The 26,295-nt window shown below is 39.6% G+C and overlaps 1 protein-coding gene and 1 long non-coding RNA gene across 4 annotated transcripts in view; one reads left to right on the forward strand and one right to left on the reverse strand.

Moving 5' to 3' along the window:
• LOC149591733 (centrosomal protein of 290 kDa-like) overlaps positions 1-26,295 on the reverse strand; it is a 159,425-nt gene that overhangs the window by 48,435 nt on the left and 84,695 nt on the right. The gene's annotated exons all lie outside the window — the stretch shown is intronic.
• On the forward strand, positions 12,959-22,844 carry LOC149591736 (uncharacterized). The gene is made up of 2 exons (XR_016379539.1): positions 12,959-13,150; positions 22,282-22,844. It is a non-coding gene; the product is annotated as an uncharacterized LOC149591736 (long non-coding RNA).

Below are 26,295 nucleotides of genomic sequence, written 5' to 3' on the forward strand. Positions count from 1 at the left end.
AAAGGAAAAACAAACTTCTTACCGATTCAGATCTAATCGGAGAAGATGGCAATTTATCACTAGCTTTGGAAATACTAATTTTATCAGATTTCAAGTCAGCGTGAATTTCAGATGCATCAGATAATCTACTGTTGGTTGGACTAAACGGGATATTACCCATTGTTCGTAACTGTAAAATTAAAATTGCTTCTATAGAATTAAACCACCTTTAAAGGGAATGCGAATTTACAATTTCATATCATATTTGACCACGAAAGTGGTATTATGTTACACTTTCAAGTTTCTACTTTCAAAATATCAAGTTTTTAATATGATTGATCCAATGTTTCTATTTTTAAAATCCATTGAAAAATCACGAAAACTCAGTTTCGATATATCAACAATTTAGTCTTGTCGAGCTTGTTCGCCCGTTTGATGACATCACTATGACGTCAGGAAAAAAAGCGCGGGAATCCTATTCGCTAGCGAAACGGGAATAGGGGGCGCCGCAATCGCTACCCCTGCAGCTTGGTTTTTCTGCGTATAATGGTGATCAAACAAACCAAAACATATGGCCATGGATAAAGAATGCGCGCGAGGAAATTTGTTTTCACGCTATAGGATCGGCAACTCCCTATCTCGAGCGACAGCTTATTCTATATATACTCTGTTACAACATCGGTTGTCAGCACGCCTAAAGCTAGGTCTCTATGTAACCTAGCCTTGCGTGTACTTACAAGAGACAAAAAACTTCAGGATATTTTAAACGATTTTAAATCCTGAAGATCCTGAAGTTTTTTGTCTCTTGTCAGCACGCGCAAGGCTATGTTACATAGAGACCTAGCTTTAGGCGTGCTGACAACCGATATTGTAACAGAGTATATATAGAATAAGCTGTCGTTCGAGATATGGAGTTGCCTATCCTGTAGAGTGAAAACAAATTTCCTCACGCGCATTCTTTATCCATGATATGGCTATGGCAGCTTGTACTAACGCTAGAGGCGGAAGAAATTGTGCTGTTCTTTTTTGTAATAATACTGGAACTCAAAGTAATTAATAAAATCTGTCATTGTAGACAAAGACTGAAAAGTGTAAAAGATAAGGTTTGAAAATGAACTGCCTGAAGTAACAGATATTAAAATTTTCACTTTTGAAGACATCATTATAAAACATCAATTATTTTAAAAAATTCTTATCTTACTTTTTTTCACCAAAATTACTTCGGGAAAGTATTTTAAAAAGGAACATGCGCGTTATTTTAAAAATACTTCGGCTTTACATTTTATTTTTTATCAAAAATTTAAAATTAGGTAGAAAATTGACCCTATAACGCGAGAAAATCGTTGAGAGCTTACAAAATATAAACCGTATTAAAACTTTACAAAACATTCTTAAATTGTAAAGCTTTCAAAGTATTAAATATTAACGTGCTGTGTTGCTCTCAAAGATCACGATCAATCTACAGATCTTTTCGACACTAATAACTTAATCACAAAGAAAAGGCCTATATTATTTTCCGCTACGCAATATTTTCAATTTCAAAATATAAAAATTTAAACTCTTCAAGAGAAATCTTTTCAGATATCCAAGCATTTGAATCTCCTAGAATCAAATGTTAGTTGAAAGTAAAAGCAGTACCAAGCTAGTATCCCTTAAACCCTTCTAGGTGACAACTACTATTGAGGACAAAATACTTGGTAAATATTGCTGAAAAATATTTTGGGAAAATAAAATTTTGGTGAAAAAAAGTAAGATAAGAATTTTTTAAAATAATTGATGTTTTATAATGATGTCTTCAAAAGTGAAAATTTTAATATCTGTATCTTCAGGCAGTTCATTTTCAAACCTTATCTTTTACACTTTCCAGTCTTTGTCTACAATGACAGTTTTTATTAATTTTATAATGGGATTAATACAAAAATAATTAATTGGAGGGTCACAACTGGTCTTAATCTCTTAATGAAGAAGTGAAGGGTCACTGGCTGCCATTTGTGACATAATCCTTTGCCTTTCTCTTGTGACAAGTGTAAATATTCCGAACCATTGCAATCCAAGCTTCCTAATCAATCCCAAACATCGACTAGATTTTTACCAAGTACAAAACTCTACATGGTACAAACTGAAAATAATTTCCCACAAGACAACACAACCAAACTGACATCTCAGTACCTTCATGTTCTCCAACTCATCCTTCAGATCTTCAATCTCGGCTAAAAGCTCCTTTACATGACAAGCGCTCAGTCTTCCTCGATTCTTGGCCATTTGTTCCAATTCTTCCATCGCAACCTCCGCTTGCAAGCCTTTGAGCTTGAACACGATGTGATTTATTTATTTTATCTTAACTCTAATTAAAGTTTGTTTTCTTAAAGAACTTATACCTGCAAAACTGCTCTTGACACCAGAAAGAGCTTATGCAGTCTTTTGGGATCATCTTCGTTTGATGGCTTAAACTTTAATAATATAGGTTAATTAAAAACAATGGCAAATTTATATTCTAATTAGGGTACTTACATTAATTAGTTTTTTGTAGAAACTTTCAGCTAAATCATCATTTATATCCTGAAGATTGCATTTGTCAATTTCGTTCCATTCAATAGGCGCCATGTGAACAGCCAAAGTGCGAACTTATAGGGTAATGGCAGCCGTCTGCCTTCGACTGTATTAAGCTCTATGGGTAAATAACATGGGGTGCCATTAGTCTATTGTAGCAGAATTGAATATTTTACACGAGAGAATAGGGTAATGGCAGCCCTCTGCCTTCGACTGTATTAAGCTCTATGGGGAAATAACATGGGGTGCCATTAGTCTATATTGCATGTGTTTTTGTTATTTATTTTTAGGTAGTCATTGTCTATTTTTCACAAATTGGTTATTTACCATGTGTACAAATAATAATAGAGGTTATCAAAATACGAACACCATGGAATCCATGTAACACACAACCACAGGTTTCCACTTCACAATTTTGAAATTCGAGTTGAAAAATCCAAGTTGACTTAACACAGATTCGGACACAATGTGGCACTACGAAATTACGAATCGTCGAAGTAACTAGGGGGGCTTCCCGGATATTGCTGGTGAAATGGCTTTCTAGCATTATAAACATACCAAAAACGGAGTGGTCACGTCATCACCTAAATGAACTTAGTTCATTTTATTTTTTGATTATTGTCTCAACGTTTCAATTAGCCTGTTTTGAAAGGCCTTGGTAGAAGCTGTCTGCTTAGTGCTTAGCCACGTTAGTCTGCTACAAACATTTTTGTTTGTTATGTTTCCATAGCAACGAAAGTAACAAAGAGCTGGACATAGGAAACAGCCATGGAAATAAGACAGGTTTCCAGCAATGAGATAGAATATATATATAAACCTAGAGTCACAACGTGGGATCTCGAGATCGACGATTCGCGATACACTTTTTGTCGAGCATGAATCTTTATCAAATACAGGTGGCGCCGCCTATTAGTCACTTGAAGAACTTTTTTTATTAACGTCTGCTGTCAAAATAGTTTTTTAAACGTGTTAAATAAAATAAGCAAGTTAAATAATAAAAACTCTAGTCCTTTTTAATCTAATAAATAGATGAAATAAAAATTATAACGATGTTTCTGATTGAAAATAAGCGAGTAAAAGTTGTAATTAGTTCCGCTAGAGGCTCACAGGTGGCGCTGTCATGTTTTGATAATCTTGCTTGATAAAAAAATGTGTATCGCGGTAAGCCGATTTGAATTGGAACTCTATCTCATTGGTTTCCAGGTGCAAAACCACTTTATTAATTACTCAAACTAGTTTTTTTATTCAAAAACTGAGGGTCACGAGTCCTAGGGACTTGTTTATTAATTCTAATTTTTGATAAATATTGAATGGGGACCAGTATATTAATTCAAGGTTTTCGTCAAATTTCGACTCCTTTCACATTGCAAGGAGTCTTAATCTTATTTCCTAATTATCTTTACTCCTAGTCGTAGTTTCAGATTTCGTGTAAAATCAGTACAGCGTTGCCAGACGTACGATAATTATAGTACAATGCGATAATTTAAGAGTTTTTTTCGAAGCGTACGATAGTTATGACGCTGTACTAGTACGCTAAATTCGATAATTCGGCTTCGGCGTACGATAATTTAGCGGGAAATCTAACTAATCTGGGCACAAAGGCTCGCTAGAGGAAGAAAAAGGTGAAATAGGATGAAATTATTCATATTTTAAGTCCAAAGGCAGGATGAGAGATACGTTTGGAGACGTTATTTGTCCATCTCCTTCAGGACCCTTGTAATTGGTACCGATTTTTGTATAAATACAAGGTCAATCACAACACCGCTATTTTGAAGGCGCTCGGAGCGCTATACGCGCCGAGCGAGCCGCCGCGTTCACCATCTAGCGGATTTTAGAAGAACAAATTGGCGGGAAAATGACCGCGTCTTTAAATGAAGCCATATAGGGTTGTTGTGTAGTTACTTGTAGGAATTATTACTGAAATTCGCCAGAAGGGGTGAAATTTTACCCGTTTTCGAAGTTCTAGAATTCATTGCATTAAAAGAAATGAATGAATTAACGCGCTTAAAGAGAAAAAGTAAGTTTTTAGACTTTATCTTATCTGATCCCAATACCCAAATTAAATGTACAGGTATAGTTAACCTCGAAAATGTGTCTGTCTGGAAGCACTTGCAAGTTAATTTAATTAACTTACAATATAAACATATTTATTTAATTCGAACACTTACATAGATGGTAATATCATAAATTTGCTTAGTTACAGAAGTTTCCCTGATACACTCTCCAGAGACTACGGGTATTAACTTCGTTTGGTTGAAAATGTGTTTAGTTTTTAATAGATTTTATACTTTTCGACGAGTAGAATCCCTTAAATAATTTTGCAAACCTTTTAATGCAAAAAACGCGACGTATTTGATAATTGTAGCGCTCCCATTTATTAAACTGCCAATCTACCATTCGCGAAGTTCCCGCCAAGAGTTTTCAATTCAGTCCGCTAGAGGCGCTGCGTGTTAGTTAACTTCTCAATCCTCGGCGCGTTATGTCGTCTGCTATAGTTTAATTCCAATGCCTATTGTGATCCAGACATTTAGGGAGAGTCTTGTCAGATATGAATGTAACAAATCCCTCGCGCGCATTAACCTCGGTGCGCAGTCGTAAACAAACCTGCTTGCGCATGTGCGGAACTCTCATACATAGCCACAGCTTGGTAACGGTTTTGAAAGGGCGACTGACGAAGAATTTGGTCTCTCCGAGTCGATGGCAAAATCATGCTTCTAAACCGCATATTGCTCTTCAGCGGATTATTCTGTTATTACATTGTTATATATTCAATAAGATGGCGCTTAGTAATGTGTAATGTTCATTTAAAGATAAGATAATCTCCTATAGAGCTATATCAGTTGAAGGGGGGAAACGTCACATTTGGGCCTGCCAATAAACGGAGCCGGTTTTCACCCTCCCTCCGTGCGGGCCGCTGAAAAACTCTAAGCTAAATTTTCCGCACAATACTGCGCCTAGGCGGGGACTAGCGAAACCCCGCCTCAAAATCTCTCCTTTCCCCCCGAATTGAAATAGCTCTATTGTGTAAAGCTTACGATAAGGGTTTTTGAGATAACCCCAGGCACTTGATGTTTGATAATCACACTAGACGGTCGCTTAAATTATGAGCTAATAAATAATGTTTTTTATCATCAACGGTTTTGTACTTTATCGGGACTACAACATGGTGATAGAGGTGGGATCGGTTTAAAATTTTTATATCCCTTACTTTACGTCGCGAAGATTACGTGATAATCTACAATACTGTGCACTCTCATCATGACTTCTTTCAAGAGTCCGGCTGAATTTGTTCCCGGTACCGACCCTGCTTCGGCTTGGGCTGACTATAAAGAAGCTTACGAAATCTATGTCCTGGCGTCTAAGTTGAACCGGGAAACGCTCCCTACGCAAAAAGCCACATTCCTCCACATACTGGGCTCCGTCGGACGACGCATTTACAAAACCTTACCGAATCTCCCTGTGGACGAGACTCGCACAGTCGCTGACCTTCTCACGGCTTTCGACACCTATTACTTGCCGTACAAAAACCTTACGTTTCTCAGGTACACTTTTTTTCAAACTAAATAGGGCTCAAATCAATCATTTGATCACTTTCTAACTGACCTTAAAACTAAGGCTCAAGCTTGTGAATTTAACGCGTTACGTGACTCGCTTATTGTAACCCAGATCGTATCGGGCACTCTCCATGATAAACTCCGCAAACAATTACTAACTATTCCCGACCTTACGCTGGAACGGGCTATACAGCTTTCCCAAGTTGACGAAATATCCGCTATACACGCTGATGCCATGGGCAATGGTTCGGCTAGTTCGGTTTCGTCAATACCCTCGGTCGACGCGTTGCGTCATCAACGCTCAAATCATTCTCGAAATCGACAACGCGCCAACGCGAGTTTTAACCCTAACGCTAATTCCGCGTCGTATCGTAATACTGCCCCACCGTCGCGTTCTAACTCCCACAATCTACATCGGGAAAGTTTCAACAATACAACCCAACAGCTTTCGCGTACGCCATTCGTCTCAACGAGTCGGATATCGGACTCTCGTCGTCCAACTTGCTCTAATTGCGGTCACCCACCACATCACTCAGCCCCGTGTCCTGCACGCTACTCGACTTGCCTCAACTGTCGCCGCAAAGGCCATTGGGCCATTGTTTGCCGTTCAGCCCTAGCACTCAGCGAAACGGGCCACACTCATACGAGTCTTCAAGATGGTCTCCCTCAAGATGATACTAACTTTCATTACGAAACAGCGTCGGACCCAACTACTTACCAAGTTTCCCACAGTCTCAGTCTTTATCAAGAACCAGATCCTCTCCTCACCGCCGTGATCCATTCACACACCAAAATTCCCTCCCTTACGCGCGAGGACGAAATTTACGATAATATTTATCTTTTTGATAACCGAGTTAACTTTAAAATAGATACCGGTTCACAAGTAAACATTATTCCCCTAAGTATCTATAAAACATTTCTCTCACAACCGCCGATTCGCCCACCTACTCACAAGGTTATGGCATATTCTGGACATCCAGTGCCAATGGCCGGTGTCTTAGACATACCTTGTTCTTCGTACACTGCGCAAGCCATTTTTCCATTCTACGTCACTGAAGATGAACGTCCCCCTATCTTGGGTGCTGCTGCTGCCGTTCAATTAGGCATCATTCAACACCATCGTTATCCTTTGGGACCGCCGCCACCTAAACTGGTATTATCTCTAGCTTACCATCCCACAAACGAACCAATCTCGCTCACACCGGAAGAGATTATTGCTCAGTTCCATACGGTCTTTGATAAAATTGGTAAACTACTAGGTCAACATAACATTGAATTGAAATCTTATCCAAACCCGTCGATAAGCGCCGCCCATCAAGTACCTCACGCGCTTCAAGAACCTGTTCGGCTGGAACTCGAACGAATGCTTCAATTGGACATAATAACCCCTGTCACTGGGCCTTCCGAATGGGTGCATCCCATGGTCGTTACAACTAAACCGCCTTCAACTCTCGGCTCCGTCTCGGTACGGATATGCATGGACCCCCGGAAACTTAACTCTTCAATAAAAAGGCAGCCTTTCCCGTTACCAACGACTCAAGAGATCTTTGCCTCCTTAAGCGGCAAAACAATATTCACCGTTTTGGACGTCCAGAGTGCTTTCTGGCATATTGAACTCACCGAAGCTAGCTCAAATCTTTGCACTTTCGCAACACCTCATGGCCGATTCCGATATTTGCGCTACCCAAATTTTCTCGTTACTGGTTCTGAGGTCTGCCAGCAAACTCTTCGTCGACTTTACCCACTGGACGAATTTCTGGAGGTCCATATCTCCACCGATGATTTTCTTATCGCCGACATCGACCTTCCGCACCATAAAATAACGCTTTATCGGGTGCTACAACGCGCGTTAGAATGCGGTCTGTGCTTCGGTAAGAAAAAAATGGCCCTCGCTGTCACGCGTGCCAAATATATTGGCCACATCGTAACCTCTAGTGGTGTGGAAATAGATCCCGCGAAAGTTCAAGCAATTTGCGCACTTCCACCACCTAAAGATAAGACCGCGCTCCAAAGCTTTTTAGGCATGATTAACTACGTAATGCGCTTTCTTCCTCGCGTAAACACAGATACGGCCCCCCTTCGCGCACTACTTAAAAAAGACTCCATATTTCAATGGGAACCCGACCACCAACGTCATTATGATTCCTTGAAGCACCTCGCCTCAACCGCCCCTGTACTTTCATATTTCGATCCGCGCAAACAATTACACTTTCAGTTGATGCTAGTCAAACCGGTATTGGAGCAGTACTCCTCCAAAACGGGCAACCAGTTGAATACGCTTCCACTTCCTTAAAGGGATAGAATCGATGTTTTGGCTACTAATGAAAAGATTTCATATTTTAAAATCAGATAGAACCTAAAATTACGTTTTCAAAAATATATATATTGATACTTTTAATAACTTAACTATTTTTAATTAATTTTTAAAAGTATTGTGTTTTGGGACTGCTCCGATCACTACCCCCTCCTGCGTCGTTTGGCAAAAACACGGTTGAAACATCTACCCACCCCTCCATACGCTCCTCTTATTTGAAGATATGGTAGCTTTACGACTAACAGTAGTTTTCATACTATTTCACTTGTGGATCACAAATAAACTTGGCCTTAACTTTTATTTCGATTTACGTGTTTTGAGAGGCGTGAAAGAAGCTAAATAGTTTCATAGCAATTAAATCGTTTAAGTAAGAGGTTTAGCACATTTAATTTGAAAAATAAATCTTAAAAGCTTGAATTTAGGGCCACTTAGAATAAAAAAGTCGATCATGGAAAGTAAGCCTTTGCCAAAATGTCGTAGAAAGTGCGTTGTTTTTGACTTCCATCGCAGGCAAGTTTTCGCCTTCCACAGCAGGCTCTCCCGGAAGCAAAGGCTCAAATTGGTAAGGTTGAATACCAAATTCTTCCTGACCATCATTATCCGAATTTGAATTTTCCTCACTTGACTCACGAATTTCGAAAGATTCAACCGAGTCTAAACTATCGGATTCCTCGATCGAGTCTCCTTCTTCACCCCGGCCCAGCATGGTTTCCTCCCCCGCCGTTATTCCCTAACAAACTTACTGTGTGCCACTAATGACTGGACCCAATGGCTCGACGATGGTTCCTCCGTTGATATCCTATACTTAGACTTTAGTAAGGCGTTTGATTCGATTCCCCACGTAGCCCTCCTATCAGCGCTTCGTACTGCCGGTATTACTGGTTCCACGCATGCGTGGCTCGCGAACTACCTCACTGCACGTACACAACCGGTATTACTTCAAGGTCACGCGTCCGCCTGGGCACGGATTGATAAGGGGGTTCCCCAGGGCTCTATCCTCGGTCCTCTTCTTTTTAATGTCTTGATTAATTCCATGCCATCAGCGGTTACTAACTCGTCCATTATCTTATTTGCTGACGATGCAAAGCTTTACTGTCCCATCCGCGACTCGGTTGATTGCCTTGCCCTTCAACTCGACCTTGATGCTGTGGTTGTATGGGGTTTAGCCCACGGCCTCACTTTTAATGTCGCGAAGTGTGCCATTTTACATCTCGGCCGGCGTAATCCGCTATTCAATTATACAATCAACGGTCACTGCATCCCCACCTCTAATTGTGAAAGGGACCTCGGGGTACTAGTTGATCCCCTCCTCAAAACTACTGCACACTCTACAAAGGTTGCCAAGCGACTCCGTAGCCTGACTGGTCTAATTCGCCGCAATTTACACTTTCGGTCTCCCAAATTGGTCGCAACCCTATATAACTCCCTCGCGCTCCCCATAATTGACTATTGTTCCCCTATTTGGATGCCTCAAACCTCCACCGATCTACAGGTCTTGCAGAAAGCTCAAAACGCCTTCACCAAACTCTCCAATAATATTTGTAAAAAGCCAGCCCCTACCCGCCTGTCCCTTCTCGCAATTGACCATGTCTCCACACGACACTGTATTAATAATCTCTGTTTAGTTCATGACTTCTTCCACCTAAAACTTGATTTGGATTTCTCGGTTTTTTTCACTCGCCATTCTGATTCGCGTACCCGAGGCCACTCAAAAAAATTAGCTAAACCTCGAGCCCGTACTTCCTTCCGCCAATCCCATTTTACATGTGCCGTTATTAACGACTGGAATTCTTTGCCTGAAGACATTGTTACCCTAACCAATAAAGCCGCTTTCCGGCGCAAACTCTCGAACCATTTTCGCTCTTTCCTCGAATACTAGCTAAATTTTTTTTTTTATTAATCAGTATTCCCCCATTCTTATTTTTTATTTCTACTCTCCTATGTTACTATGATTTTATACTGTTAGTATCCCTAGTCTCATTTAATATACCGCATTGTGTTTCTTAGCATTGTTTTAATTATTTTACAACTCATTCTGTATCCGATGTTCGTACACAAGCCACTCTGCTGGCTTCACGAGCAGTGTCCAAATAAATAAATAAATAAATTCTACTACAGAGTCAGGCCCGTCTGATATTTCGGATTCCGAGCTACGACTCGACGTCGACGATGACATTTTCTATTTGGCTCCTGTAGCAGACGACGGAAAAAAAACCTACTATCCTCAACTTGAGCTCCCCTACATTCTCCTATTTCCAAACAACCAATGAATCAAGAGACATTTGCAACGTCATAGTGTGAAAAACAAGTTGGGCGGCATTTCGCGGGTAGTTTGAATTTCAAAATATCTAACGTACTTTTCTTAATTTTAAACGTTTTAATTCGAATTTTTTTTTGGCACACATAATTTTAGGCACATTTTTTTACCTAAAACTGCCCTCATCTTGTACTAGTCGGAAAACGTTGATCCTATCCCTTTAACTGAAACCCAGTGCCGTTACGCACAAATCGAAAAAGAACTCCTCGCGATCGTGTATGCTTGCGAACACTTTAATTATTATATCGCAAGTACAGACATAACGGTTGAAACTGACCACAATCCGCTCTTGGGACTCATGAAAAAACCAATTCATTTGATTTCATCTCGGCTGCAACGATTACTAATGCGTCTTTTTCGCTACCGACTTACACTAAAATACGTACCAGAGTCTCAACTATACATAGCGGACATGCTTTCCAGGGCACCCTAAGCTCATACCCAAGTTAACACTGACTTACTGGAAGGACCCTACGCCGCGATATATGCCACTTCAGCACTCCCGGTTAACCAGCAAGACAAATATCGAAAAGCAACAGAATTAGACCCAACGTTAAATCAACTCAAGCTCTACATCTCTTCGGGCTGGCCAAGACATCCTAAAAGGATACCACAAGACTTGCGACTCTATTGGCCACATCAAGAAGAAATCCACAGTCAGAATGACCTTCTTTACAGAGGTTCATGCCTAGTAGTTCCGCAATCTCTGCAACTTGAAGTGCTACGTTCAATCCATGGCTCTCATCAGGGAGTTACTGCTTGTATTGCAAAAGCCAAACTGAATTTCTTCTGGCCACGCATGACTGAAGACATCGCTAACTTTGTCCGGGCCTGTAACATATGCGCAAGTAGAGGCTGCGCCAACCCTAAGCAGCCCATGACACCGCATCCCGTTCCACACCTACCTTGGGAGATGGCTGGCGCGGACCTTTTTCACGTTAATTCCCGCAACTACATAGTCTTAGTAGATTACTATTCTAAATTCGTTGAAGCTATGGAACTCACAAATACCACTTCTCAAAGCGTCATCAACTTTATGCTACCACAATTTGCACGTCATGGACCTCCCCAGCGCCTTATCACAGATAACGGACCCCCTTTCAACTCCGCTGACTTTCGTCGCTTCACCGCTCAATGGGGCGTGACCCATATTTCTTCGTCACCCCATTACCCGCAATCTAACGGACTTGCAGAACGTACTGTACAGACTTTAAAGAACCTACTTACAAAGGCCCTCCAAGAAGGCAAAGATTTATCCTATGTTCTTATGGACTACCGCTCTACACCAAAGGGATCATTGCCATCCCCAGCCGAAATGAGCATGGGTCGTCGCATACGTACTCCCTTCACGACCAACACTGATATTCTGCGCCCAAATTACCCAACGAAAACCAATCGCCGTGCACTTCTAGACCAACAGGCCTCAATGGTTGAAAGGGCCAATAGCCAACCATTGAAGCCAGGACAACGTGTCCGTTACCTTCAGGGTCACCGAAATTGGTTACCCGCTACAGTTGTCTCAGCTGCCTCCGAGCCTCATTCGTATCATATCCGCACTGATAGAGGACAATTTTTCCGCCGTACACGCACACATTTAAAGACTATCGTTACTTTTCAACCTTCGAATCCTCAACGGCATTCCCCAGCACTGCAACCAAAAGAACATTGCCCATCACGTCGTACCACAACTGAGGCCCCATCCATGGCTATCACATCAATCGGGCGCCCAACAACTAGTAACGTTGCCAATTTACCTCCACCTAACCACCTTCCTATTATCACTACCCCGCCATTGCAACTAGAACCTCCAAATTTATGTCCCCCCCCCCACCTTACAAGACCGCTCGGCGATCAGGCACCCATCTGGCCAACCACTCGCTCAGGAAGGATCTCAATTCCCCCGTTACGATATTCCGAAAACTTAATATACCCAGGAAGGAAAAGAAAATTATAACTAAAGACCTAAACTAAAATAAGAGCCTGAAAACATTCATCCTTAAATAGGGAATTTTACTGTTATTTTAAAATACGTAATATACGTAATATGTGATTAACTTTTAAAATTGCTGGAATGCCTGTAACTTAAAATTGTCGAGAGAGGAAAGATGTTATATATTCAATAAGATGGCGCTTATTAATGTGTAATGTTCATTTAAAGATAAGATAATCTCCTACTGTGTAAAGCTTACGATAAGGGTTTTTGAGATAACCCCAGGCACTTGATGTTTGACAATCATACTAGACGGTCGCTTAAATTATGAGCTAATAAATAATGTTTTTTATCATCAACGGTTTTGTACTTTATCGGGACTACAACAACATTTCCTTTAAGCAATGCAACGTGTAATAATATCAGATTCAACGTATCTAGAAACCCTTAAAAGAAAATTATTTAAAGAAATAATCAAGAGAAATGCGAAACACAAGATTCAAAAGGTACAGTCGCGATCAAAAGTTTCCGGCCGTTTTCATTCGGTCGCCATTTTTCTTCTATCATAGCTAGAGCGACGAGTAAGACGTTTTTGGAAAGGCTGAACCCTTGAAAACCCGATGCCATCGAAATTAATAGAAAATCTTGAAAGGAGCACGAGCAACACACGAATGTGTAAATTATCGCAAAATGACGTCACGAAATATTTCTTCGAATTTGTTGTGGTTGGTCTCATTTTATGCATAACGTTACCCAGAAACCGAATCTGTTTTCAAAATTAAAATCGGATTTGAACTTCAAAGGTTATTAAGGAAATAGTGATGCAAAAAAACCCTTTTTCAATAATTATAATTAAACTAGCTTTTAACCCGCGGCGTCGCTCGCGTGTAACTCGGCGTTGCCCGTCAGCCCGTCGTGACAACTTTCATTACTTTTCATGCGGACATTATTCCATATAGAAGGGTTTTTAAATTTTAGGCCACCATTTAAACAGATGGCAACAAATCGAACCCGAAAGACCATTCAGCCCGTCTATAGGTTAAAGGAAACCATTGTACTAAATATTTGTGAAATCGGTTGAAACGCGCGGACTTTATTGCAAGGAGAATATTTTCTTACATTTCTGGGCGCCATTTTAAAAGATGGCGACAAATCGAACCTGAAAGACCATTTAGCCCGTCTTAAGGTTAAAGTAAACCAGTGTATTAAATATTTGCGAAATCGCCTGAAACGCGCGTACTTTATTGCAAAGAGAATATTTTTTACATTTCTGGGCGCCATTTTTTAAAATGGCGGCGGATTGGAAAAATCTTTCTTAGTACGCGCCTACCACTTATGAGTAACGTTCCTGCAAAGTTTCAGCCTTCTAGGGCAAGCGGTTTGGGCTGGGCGTTGATTATCAGTCAGTCTGTCAGTCAGTCAGTCAGTCAGTCAGGACTTTGATTTATATAGATATAGATTAGAGTCAACCCGACTATGCTTAAGCTATAGCTGGGAAAAACAAGTTGGGCCACACCGTATTAAAATCTAGCTTCACCCTAGAACGGAAACTTATACAATTGTAATGGAAATGTTCACTAGGGGTGTGACCCAAAATCCCCCCAGCCAAAATCCCCCCGGACAAAATCCCCCCAAATCATAAGTAACGGACAAAATCCCCCCAATGTAGGACAAAATCCCCCAATGTAGGACAAAATCCCCCCAATGTAGGACAAAATCCCCCCAATGTAGGACAAAATCCCCCCAAATCATTATAACAAGACAAAATCCCCCCAAATCATTATAACAAGACAAAATCCCCCCAAATCATTATAACAAGACAAAATCCCCCCAAATAATTAAAACAAGACAAAATCCCTCCAAATGATATTTAACGGTTAGGTTTGGTTAGGATAGGTTAGGTTTGGTTAGGTTAGTAATATTTTATAAATCATTTAACAATGTTACGCCTTTTCCAAAATTTTGATGTTTAGCTTCATTGACTTCCCCAATAATATGCCTTTTCTAAAACATTACTGTTATGTTAGGTTAGGTTAGGTTTGGTTAAGTTAGGTTAGTAATATTTTATAAATCATTTAACAACGTTACGCCTTTTCCAAAATATTGATGTTATGCTTCATTGAGTTCTCGGTACAATTTCGGTATGAGTGAATAAGGTCAAAAATCATTTTAGAGCAAAATCAAGCACACCATTCGATAGAGCGTAAAATTTAGATCTAAAATGGCCGCCGCTTTTTTCAAATTTCCAAAAAAAAAAAGTCTTATCCCCCATAAGAATTGCCACCTTTTCCAAAATATTGATGTTTAACGTTAGGGTTCATTTTCACTTAAGAGGCCGAATAGGTTAGGTTAGGTTGGGTTAGGTTGGGTTAGGTTGGGTTGGGTTAGGTTAGGTTGGGTTGGGTTAGGTTAGGTTGGGTTGGGTTGGGTTGGGTTGGGTTGGGTTAGGTTAGGTTGGGTTAGGTTAGGTTGGGTTGGGTTGGGTTCGGTTGGGTTGGGTTAGGTTAGGTTTGGTTAGGTCAGGTTAGGTTAGGTTGGAAAAGGTGCCAAATTATTGGCCCTCTGATGTTTTCCACACTGTTTTTGACCTTGTTCACCTATACTGCAAAAAATGTTTTTGGTTTTTTTTTTGGAAATTTGAAAAAAGCGGGGAATATTTTAGATCTAAATTTTACGCTCTATCGAATGGTGTGCTTGATTTTGCTCTAAAATGATTTTTGACCTCATACCGAAATCCTACCGACTTCTCAAATAATATTTTATAAATCATTTAACAATGTTACGCCTTTTCCAAAATATAAATGTTTAGCATCATTGACTTATCAAATAATATGCCTTTTCCAAAACATTACTGTTATGTTAGGTTAGTAGTATTTTACAAATCATTTAACAATGTTACGCCTTTTCCAAAACGTTACTGTTATGTTAGGTTAGTAGTATTTTACAAATCATTTAACAATGTTACGCCTTTTCCAAAACGTTACTGTTATGTTAGGTTAGGTTTGGTTAGGCTAGTAATATTTTATAAATCATTTAACAATGTTACGTCTTGTTATAATTATTAGGGGGGATTTTGTCTTGTTATAATGATTTGGGGGGATTTTGTCCTGTTATAATGATTTGGGGGGATTTTGTCTTGTTATATTGATTTGCAGGGATTTTGTCTTGTTATAATGATTTGGGGGGATTTTGGCCGGGGGGATTTTGGCTGGGGGGATTTTGGTATACAATCGTTCACTAGTTGTCTAAATCGCGGATATTTGTTTAGACACGTGAAGGTGGAAGGGTAGACTAATGGAAGACGTCTGGAAACTTGAATTTCGTTTTGGTGGCGCTTATTCACGTTTTCGACATTAAAGTCTCAAAGAGTCATGTTGGTAGGTGATTCGCAAATTTGAGAATCATCCACGCTTTGGATGACTGAAGGAGAATTGAGTGCTTACCGATTCATGATCGACAGTGTTTCATAATGGCCGGACAGAATCTGAATGATTTTGTTTGGGTGACTACTGTTCAATAACAGTGATAGAACTGGACAGGGCGAATGTTTATAGAATGGTGTAATTGACGAAGGACGTTTAATGTCGGGGTTGGGCAGGGAATGTGGAGTTGTGGCTGATATTGATCCTCAGCATGACAAAATATGCACACGGCAACGTTGAAACCTCATTGCCAGCTTTTTACCCAGGGAAAAACTACAAGGTAGGACACGTGTGACACGTGATATTATTTAAGCAGACAGTGTCTGTTGCATTTGGACAACCGCCATTTGTTTTTGGAGCGCCTAGAATGTTGTTGCGCTAAGATAGGGCAAAATTTGTATACCCGCGCGTTCAAGTTTACTTGCCATATCAACAAGAAAAGTCGAAAGCACTCACTCACTGTGTTTGTAACGCGTAAGAGAATTTAAAAATAAGAGAGAAGCAACGGTTTTAGGTTTTTACCGGCTTTACGTGTTTTTCTCTTCGCATTGAGTTCCGATTTTAATTTTTTTTGCCTTAGACAATATAAGGAAGGAATAGCAGATAGACCAATTTTTTGAAGGTTTACTGTTAATTTCAACCTCTCACGGCTTATACAACTCTGCTGCTGGAAAACGACTCTTATACTACTTAAGAAACTGTGTTTCACGTTTTTACCAGTGGGCAGCTGTCCGAATAGAGCAGGGCGGCTGAGCCGCTCCCAAACAAATTACCTTGAAAGATAATAGGCCTATTTCATGTTTTTATAGTTTGACTTTTCAGAAACAGTACGAATCTGTTTGAAAGAGTATAGTGTTGAATCGCCTCTAGATGGGGTAGATTTCCCTTTTCGAAGCCCCATTTTTCCTCCTTAATCTTCACTATTTGCCTACTAAATTTTCAATTGTTAGGCAACAACTAGTCTGTTGTCAAAGCTACTTGAATTAAGGATATAGATTAATTTCAAAAGAAGGTTCGCATGCGGTTGCAGAGTTGTAGGATTGAGTTTCCGCTGGTGTAGTATTCCGCTTTCAAAACGGATCCCTTCTTACAAGTCAGTGGCGGCTCCTTTTGACCCGCCTTTCTATGTTTATTTTAATTTTCTTACTAATTTTTTATCGCTTACTTTTTAGGTAAAAAATTAGCTGAATTTATTCCGTTGCCAATTGGTCAGGAATAAAAAATTAGTAAGAAAATAAAGTATAAAAGCGAATGAAACCCATGATAGATCACAGTTCAATCTTGGAATCCTAACGCGAAAAATGGGCGATCGAATTGAAGTTAGGCGTCAGATAGTAGAGTTGCATCAACAAGGATTTTCAAATAGATTAATTGCAAGGCAGTTGAACGTTTCTCGCGCTGCAGCAGCTACGTGGGTAGATAGATTCCGCAACAATGAGTTTAATGGTGGGGCGGACTTGGAACGAGCCGGAAGACCTAAGGTTTTGTCTGCCAGAGATTCTCGTCGTCTAGTTAGAACCAGTAGAGCGCAATCATTTCTGACAGCCAGAGGCCTGCGAACGGAACTAGAACTCCAAGCGTCCTTACCAACTGTGAGAAGGGAGTTGATCAGGCATGACCTTCACGGACGCATTGCCTGCAAGAAAGAGAAGTTATGCGCAGAAAACCGACGAGGGAGACTAGAATTTGCACGAGACCATTTAAACTGGACGCCCGAGCAGTGGGCGCGAGTGATATTCACGGACGAAAAAAGCTTCGTTGTCGGGCACAATGGCCAGGTAATGAGTGTTTTTAACGAGTAATTAGAATAATAGTTTAAGCATTCGTCAATATTTTATATTTAAGATCTGGGTTAGAAGACCAATCGGTACTCGCTTCGACGAACCATACGTAACCAAGGTTCAAAGAAGCGGTCGGTTTTCCGTAAACTGTTGGGGCTGGCTATCGGCAGCTAACTCCGGATGTCTTGTTCACATCCAAGGGAGAAATACCGCGCAACGATACGTCGAGCTATTGGAGAACGATGGCCTTCCAAGCATCCTGGAAAGGTTTCCGAGGACTTCGACTTTATGCACGACAGAGCCCCGATTCACACGGCAAGAATCGCAACCCAAGCATTGGAAAGGCTTAGGGAAATCCATGGATTTAGAGTAAGTTATGTTGTTTACTTTTGTAGAAGTATTTAAATCAAATGGACATTGCGACTTTGTAGTTAATGGTTTATTTTATTTGAAGGTCATGAATTGGCCTGCTAAGGTATGCGACATGAATCCAATTGAGAATCTTTGGGCGGAAATGGTTCGTGTTATTGATCACAGAAACGTGAGAAATGTCCAAGAGTTGTTGGAGGCTGTGCAAAATGCTTGGCGAGATCTAAAGCTGAAGGAGGAATTATTTCAATCCTACAATGAGTCAATGCCCAGTCGAGTAAGAGAAGTGTTCGATAATGGCGGTTACTGGTCGCATTATTAAGTGTAAATTGTAGTATTAGTTAATTATTAACACTGATTCCTTTAAAATGTGCCGAATGATTATCTTTGAAGTAGAAAACAAAATAAAATTGAAAAACATTATCATTATTTTCCAACTGTGTTATTTTTTCGGTCTATATATAAATAAAGCATGCCCACAGAACCGGAATTAATTAATTAAAACAGATTCCACCAAACTGATTTTACACATTTGCAATATAAATATATAGCGGCCACATTAAATTCTGCCAAAACCGAATTGAGTTCGATTCGGCCAACGTTATTATCACCGTTTCTTCTAATCATTGAACCACGAAAACACCCTACTGATAAACATAGAAAGGCGGGTCAAAAGGAGCCGCCACTGACTTGTAAGAAGGGATCCGTTTTGAAAGCGGAATACTACACCAGCGGAAACTCAATCCTACAACTCTGCAACCGCATGCGAACCTTCTTTTGAAATTAATCTATATCCTTAATTCAAGTAGCTTTGACAACAGACTAGTTGTTGCCTAACAATTGAAAATTTAGTAGGCAAATAGTGAAGATTAAGGAGGAAAAATGGGGCTTCGAAAAGGGAAATCTACCCCATCTAGAGGCGATTCAACACTATACTCTTTCAAACAGATTCGTACTGTTTCTGAAAAGTCAAACTATAAAAACATGAAATAGGCCTATTATCTTTCAAGGTAATTTGTTTGGGAGCGGCTCAGCCGCCCTGCTCTATTCGGACAGCTGCCCACTGGTAAAAACGTGAAACACAGTTTCTTAAGTAGTATAAGAGTCGTTTTCCAGCAGCAGAGTTGTATAAGCCGTGAGAGGTTGAAATTAACAGTAAACCTTCAAAAAATTGGTCTATCTGCTATTCCTTCCTTATATTGTCTAAGGCAAAAAAAAATTAAAATCGGAACTCAATGCGAAGAGAAAAACACGTAAAGCCGGTAAAAACCTAAAACCGTTGCTTCTCTCTTATTTTTAAATTCTCTTACGCGTTACAAACACAGTGAGTGAGTGCTTTCGACTTTTCTTGTTGATATGGCAAGTAAACTTGAACGCGCGGGTATAAAAAATTTTGCCCTATCTTAGCGCAACAACATTCTAGGCGCTCCAAAAACAAATGGCGGTTGTCCAAATGCAACAGACACTGTCTGCTTAAATAATATCACGTGTCACACGTGTCCTACCTTGTAGTTTTTCCCTGGGGAAAAAGCTGGCAATGAGGTTTCAACGTTGCCGTGTGCATATTTTGTCATGCTGAGGATCAATATCAGCCAAAACTCCACATTCCCTGCCCAACCCCGACATTAAACGTCCTTCGTCAATTACACCATTCTATAAACATTCGCCCTGTCCAGTTCTATCACTGTTATTGAACAGTAGTCACCCAAACAAAATCATTCAGATTCTGTCCGGCCATTATGAAACACTGTCGATCATGAATCGGTAAGCACTCAATTCTCCTTCAGTCATCCAAAGCGTGGATGATTCTCAAATTTGCGAATCACCTACCAACATGACTCTTTGAGACTTTAATGTCGAAAACGTGAATAAGCGCCACCAAAACGAAATTCAAGTTTCCAGACGTCTCCCATTAGTCTACCCTTCCACCTTCACGTGTCTAAACAAATATCCGCGATTTAGACAACTAGTGAACATTTCCATTACAATTGTATAAGTTTCCGTTCTAGGGTGAAGCTAGATTTTAATACGGTGTGGCCCAACTTGTTTTTCCCAGCTATAGCTTAAGCATAGTCGGGTTGACTCTAATTTAATTATAATTATTGAAAAAGGGTTTTTTTGCATCACTATTTCCTTAATAACCTTTGAAGTTCAAATCCGATTTTAATTTTGAAAACAGATTCGGTTTCTGGGTAACGTTATGCATAAAATGAGACCAACCACAACAAATTCGAAGAAATATTTCGTGACGTCATTTTGCGATAATTTACACATTCGTGTGTTGCTCGTGCTCCTTTAAGATTTTCTATTAATTTCGATGGCATCGGGTTTTCAAGGGTTCAGCCTTTCCAAAAACGTCTTACTCGTCGCTCTAGCTATGATAGAAGAAAAATGGCGACCGAATGAAAACGGCCGGAAACTTTTGATCGCGACTGTACTTTTTTAATGAAAGGATTCACGGTTTTCCGGCTCGGTATGCTTTAATTTTAATTTGACTCGTGGCAGTACCCTAGTTTTTACTTGGGCATAAGTTTTAGGAGCCTCCTGGTTATAGCAACAAGAACTTTTATTAACAACTGAAAAAAATTAAATATTTCCACCGACAGTTGGCTGCACTCTCTGATGTCCAACCACGAAAAGCAATCAAACGTCCATCCTCCAAGTTATTACATAGAGGCGCGGAGGAAATGTTTAAATGTTTATAGATAACGCTAGATGGAACCGGAATCTCTAAAATAAAGGAATATATTTATAAAGTACAAATTCTGATTAGCGAGAGTGCGATAACTGTTTTTATTCTACTTTTAGGAGGGTACTGACTCTGGGATGAATAATTATCCATGTCTATCTTGACTTTTCCTGTCCATGAAATAATTATATTGCCTACATTTTCTATTTTTCGTTGAATTTATACACCGGATATGTAAACTCTAAAATTGGCCGCGTCTTTTTTTATACACATCTCTCTTGTAACATTGCGTCCCAGTCTCAAGGAAACACTATTCCTAATTCTCTTTGTGTTTCAATTTTAAAACACCCTATTTTACGCTTTGTGACATATACCAGGAATATATAGACTTTGAATGTTTAAGAAGCCATAGAATCAGAAGCCGATTAGGCTTTACACATGAAGTACGTAACAAGTGCCCGGGGGAGCTACACGATATTCTCTAAGCTCCTAGGAAAGAACCTCCCCTTACGCGGAGGAACAAAATTCGGTAACGCGGCTCTTTCGGATCCTTGCGATCCTTCCTGGTACATAAATTAGGGGGAACTACTATAAAGACTGAGTAGGGTGTCTAAAATATTCTTTAGATAAAACTATTCACAATACCAAAGATTATTTGGGAGTAACGCACGAAGATCTTATCAATCTGGGTAGCTTTTGCTCGGGCTATTTAACACGCCGTGTATCTGTTTTTTACGAGGAATGTTTTCAATTCCCGCGGCTTACGGCGAGCTTAGCCGTCGGCGGCTCGGGAATCGGGATACCGCTGATACCTAGCCAAGGCTTAGTGTAGTTTTCGAGTCTACTATTATTCGCAGAGCTATTTTTCTGTTGAAATTAAAAAAAAAATCTTATAATATTTAGTTGAAGACTTTTAATAAGTCTTCAACTAAATATTATAAGATTTTTCGAAAATTTTCGAAACTTGAACTTTAAAACGTTGAATATTCTTTAAGTGCACTAAACGCCAACTGACTTTGTTGTGCAATTAAGCGTTACTAGTCATTGAAGATAAAAGGACGTTTACTTGGGTGGTGACGGAAGGGGTGTATGGAGGGACAGACGACACTGCCACCGTGTGTCGTATCCCTCCAAACTTTGTCGCTCTGAAGCTTGGCTTACAGGAGCGCGTAACACTCCCGATAAATTCGACATAACGAGCGCCCGGGGTTAAAGTTTACTACAGAGAAATAGCGCCCTGATTTTTTTAGAATGGTTAAAAAATAATTAAGTGGGATTAAAATCAGTCTTTGGAAATCCCCCGTTGTTATTTGGAATAGGGGGAGGAATTTGGTGAAAGAATTATAATGCCAAATATTGGTTTTATTTCTTTCAAGGTTAACAAAGGTCAGGGAAAAATCCCGTAAAGGGTGCAACACTTCACGTGCTGCAAGAAAAAGCGTGAAAATAAATGTCAGAAATGATTCAAATTGATACAAATTTATTAATGAAAGATTTTGCGTAATTAATTTTCGTTTGTTAATATTGATTACAAGTTAAGCGAAAAAAAGTACAAAAGTAAATATGAACTAGATATATCGACGCGTACAGTTTCGATTGTGTATTAGTTGTTTATAGAAAACCCTAAAAGAAAATTTTCACACAACAGTTTCACGTAAACCATATTTGAAAGCAAGAATTTAATCAAAGTAGAATTTAATTTTAATTAACCTTTACTATTTTAAGATTAATTAATTTTTATATAATAAAATTAATATCAAGAAATTAAAATTTATATTTGTGATTGTACCATTAGTTAACAAGATTAATTTAAAAAGATAGTATAGCGTTATGAAGAAATCATTAAATTTTGTATTGAAATATTTAAAGCCCATATTATAATAAAAATAAAGCATTGTATATAATAAAAAATGTAGTACCAATTAAAAACCAAAATTAACTTTCGTATTCCATTTTTCAATTTTAGAATTTAAGTTTAAAAAAGAATAGTACATAAATAAAAAAATAAGTCAATATTCGTGTTTTAAACATTCAAAATATCTAGAAACAATTGAGTGAAATATTTTTTTAAAAAAAGTACGATCTTAACTTAATCTAATCTTAACCTAACCCAAGACTCACGCGCTTTCATTCTTTAATGATTAATGAAGATATAGGATTTCTAAACGGCTTAGTTCAAAAGGTTTAGATAATTTCTTTTTACTAACTGAAACATTTTCAGTCAAACAAATTGCATTGCTTCTGACTAAATTTAATTTGAAGGTGCTGAACACGAAAATCGACTTAATTTTTAATTTATTTAAGTGCCCGGTAAAGTGCACTGACCGAACCGCCATTGTAATTACGCGTTATTATTCTAAAATCGAATTATAATAAAGAAATCGTTTTCTTGAAAATGAAAAATACACGAGTGGCTAAAAGTGCGCCTCTTCTCAGTTTTGAAAGAAACAAAAAGAACAATATTGTGGGAAAGGTGTCAATAAACAAGCTAATTAGCAATAATTTGGAATATTAGCAATTTAGGAATATTTTGGAAAAGGTAGAAAGTATTGATAATATCAAAAACAGGCGCGCATATAGCCGTTCATAAAAAACACGAACCAGTGAAAACTTTAACGGAAAATTCAGGTAACATTATACCTTAAAAGAACGGCTGCTTTTTAAAACTATAAAAGGAATTAAATATTAAAGTTAATGAATAAATGATCTCTTATTACAATATGATAATTAGTACATTTAATTAGTCTTAAAAATTATCAAGGACTACTAAACCATACGCCATTGCTGTAGTGGCGTCTGCTAAATCGACCCACTTACCCCTTACCTTTCGCAGCCTGTTAGAATTAAACCAAATTCTATAGGGGTAAGGGGTTATGGCTAGCAGACGCCATGCACTAAACTAATGGTGGATGGCGAGGCAGTAGTCCTTGATAGTTTTTAATCATGACTAATTAAATGTACTAATTATCATATTGTAATAAGACATTATTTTAATTTCAAATTTTAATTCCTTTTATATTTAGAAAAAACAGCCGTTCTTTTAATTAAGGTATAATCAGTTCTGTTACCTGAACTTTTCCTTTAACAAGATCTCGCTAAAATCTTGAAGGAACATTGCAGTATTGCAACTTGATCTCTCGACGAAGTTAATCGCTTCGAATCTCGGTCACGTGAAAACCGGGCTTAAGAGTATACTAAAGGGAAGGCTTTCACGGCGGTAATGTCTCGTTTAATTTAATACCAAGTTGGGTTGAGACGGATTATAAACACCAAGGGGAACAGACCATATTCCTCTTTTTGATCCCATTCAGACATTGGAACTTAATAGTCGATGATCAGTTTATGATCACGTGTAGTTTTCTCTGCTTGACACTTTGACAGACGACAATTATAATCATTTTATCCGATAAGTATTACATCTAATTTTTAGTACCCGACAAGCATTTTTCCGCTGAATTTTATTACCCGGAAACCAGATAACAGAATTCGGGTACCCGCCCCGATATCCGATAAGCAAATTTATGAGTACCCGAATTCAGTTCGAAATACAAAAATCGCTATACGCGCACAGCTTAAGAAAGTTTGTATTTGAAATTTTGGTAATAACTAAAGTTATTTTGAAGCATTCATTACAGTCATATTGCTCCTCCTGGCTAGGGCCGGTTGGGGTCTGCGAACACCTAGTGCCTAGGGGCCCCCGAGGGTGTTAATCCGGCACTGCTTCCATTTTTAGAATCATTAATATCAGGCCGTCGAGGGGGTTTGTGGGCCCCGGGAAAATTGACCTAATTGCGGGCCCTCCTCAAGACACTCCTAATTGCGTTCCGGGCCCGGGAAAACAGACCGAATTTCTCCCTCTCCCGACGGCCCTGATCAATATACCCACTAAACAATTCCACTACATCTTCATGTTTTCGTCCACGAGCTATCTTTAGTGGCGTTTTTCCTTTTTTATTTTTTAACTGAGGATTAGCGCCGAGTTCCAGTAACAATTTCACGACATCAACGCGGCCCCCATAAGCGGCGCCGTGCATTGGAGTTTCACCCCTGTCATTCTTTATATCGTGTTTAGCGCCGCGTTCTATTAACAATTTCACGATGTCAATGCGGCCCCAAAAAGCGGCTTTGTGCATTGGCGTTTCACCCCTGTCATTTTTTAGATCGTAATTAGAGCCGAGTTCCAGCAAGAATTTCACGACGTCAACGTGGCCCCCATAAGCGGCACTGTGCATTGGCGTATCACCCCTGTCACTCTTTAAATCGTAGTTAGAGCCGCGTTTTATTAACAATTTCAGGACATCAACGTGGCCACACAAAGCGGCACTGTGCATTGGCGTTTCACCCCTTTCATTCTTAAAATTGTGTTTAGCGGCGCGTTCTAGTAACAATTTCACGACATCGACGCGGCCCCAATCGGCGGCACTGAGCATTGGCGTTAAACCGTCGTCATTCTTTAAATCGTAATTAGCGCCGCGTTCTATTAACAATTTCACGACATCAACGCGGCCACACAAAGCGGCACTGTGCATTGGCGTTTCACCCCTGTCATTCTTTAAATCGTGCTTAGCACCGCGTTCTAATAACAATTTCACGACATCAACGCGGCCCCCATAAGCGGCACGGTGCATTGGCGTTTCACCGCTGTCACTCTTTAAATCGCAATTAGCGCCGCGTTCTAGTAACAATTTCACGACATCAACGCGGCCCCCATGAGCGGCACGGTGCATTGGCGTTTCACCGCTGTCACTCTTTAAATCGCAATTAGCGCCGCGTTCTAGTAACAATTTCACGACGTCAATTTGACCCTGAGATGAAACAAGGTGTAACGGTGTCTTTTTATCCTTATAGTCTCCACAGTTCACGTCAGCACCGGCATTTATTAAAAGTTCTGCAATTTTAACGTGGTTGTTTGAAGAGGCAGGTTGTTTTCGAGTCATGTCTAGTTAAAAAAAAGAGCATGTATAACTAATCACGCACCGAATTATAGCCAAGGTCAGGAGTTCATAATAAACCCCCTGTTATTTAATTTAACCGCGGAATTCTCACTCACACCATGGCCAACCATGATAACCTTCTTTCGGCGGTAGAAGGCCAGCCAGCTTTACCCGAGCCCCATGTTAGAAAACAACTAGCAAAAGCCAAGTTCTTTGAGCAAAAGCGCCCCGAGTTCCGACTTTCGCCGATAGGTGAGCTACCAACCCAGTTTCCCTCGTAATGCTTTTTCCATGGATAAAGAATGCGCGCAAGGAAATTTGTTTTCACTCTACAAGATAGACAACTCCCTATCTCGAACGACAGCTTATTCTGTTACAGCATCGGTTGTCAGCAGGTGCAAAGCTAGGTGTCTATGTAACGTAGCTTTGTGCGTACTGACAAGAGACGAAAAACTT

This window comes from Phalangium opilio, unplaced genomic scaffold, assembly GCF_054372755.1.
Source record: "Phalangium opilio isolate 3A_F unplaced genomic scaffold, DU_Popi_V2 ptg000500l_1, whole genome shotgun sequence".
In the NCBI taxonomy this organism is placed as follows: domain Eukaryota; kingdom Metazoa; phylum Arthropoda; class Arachnida; order Opiliones; family Phalangiidae; genus Phalangium; species Phalangium opilio.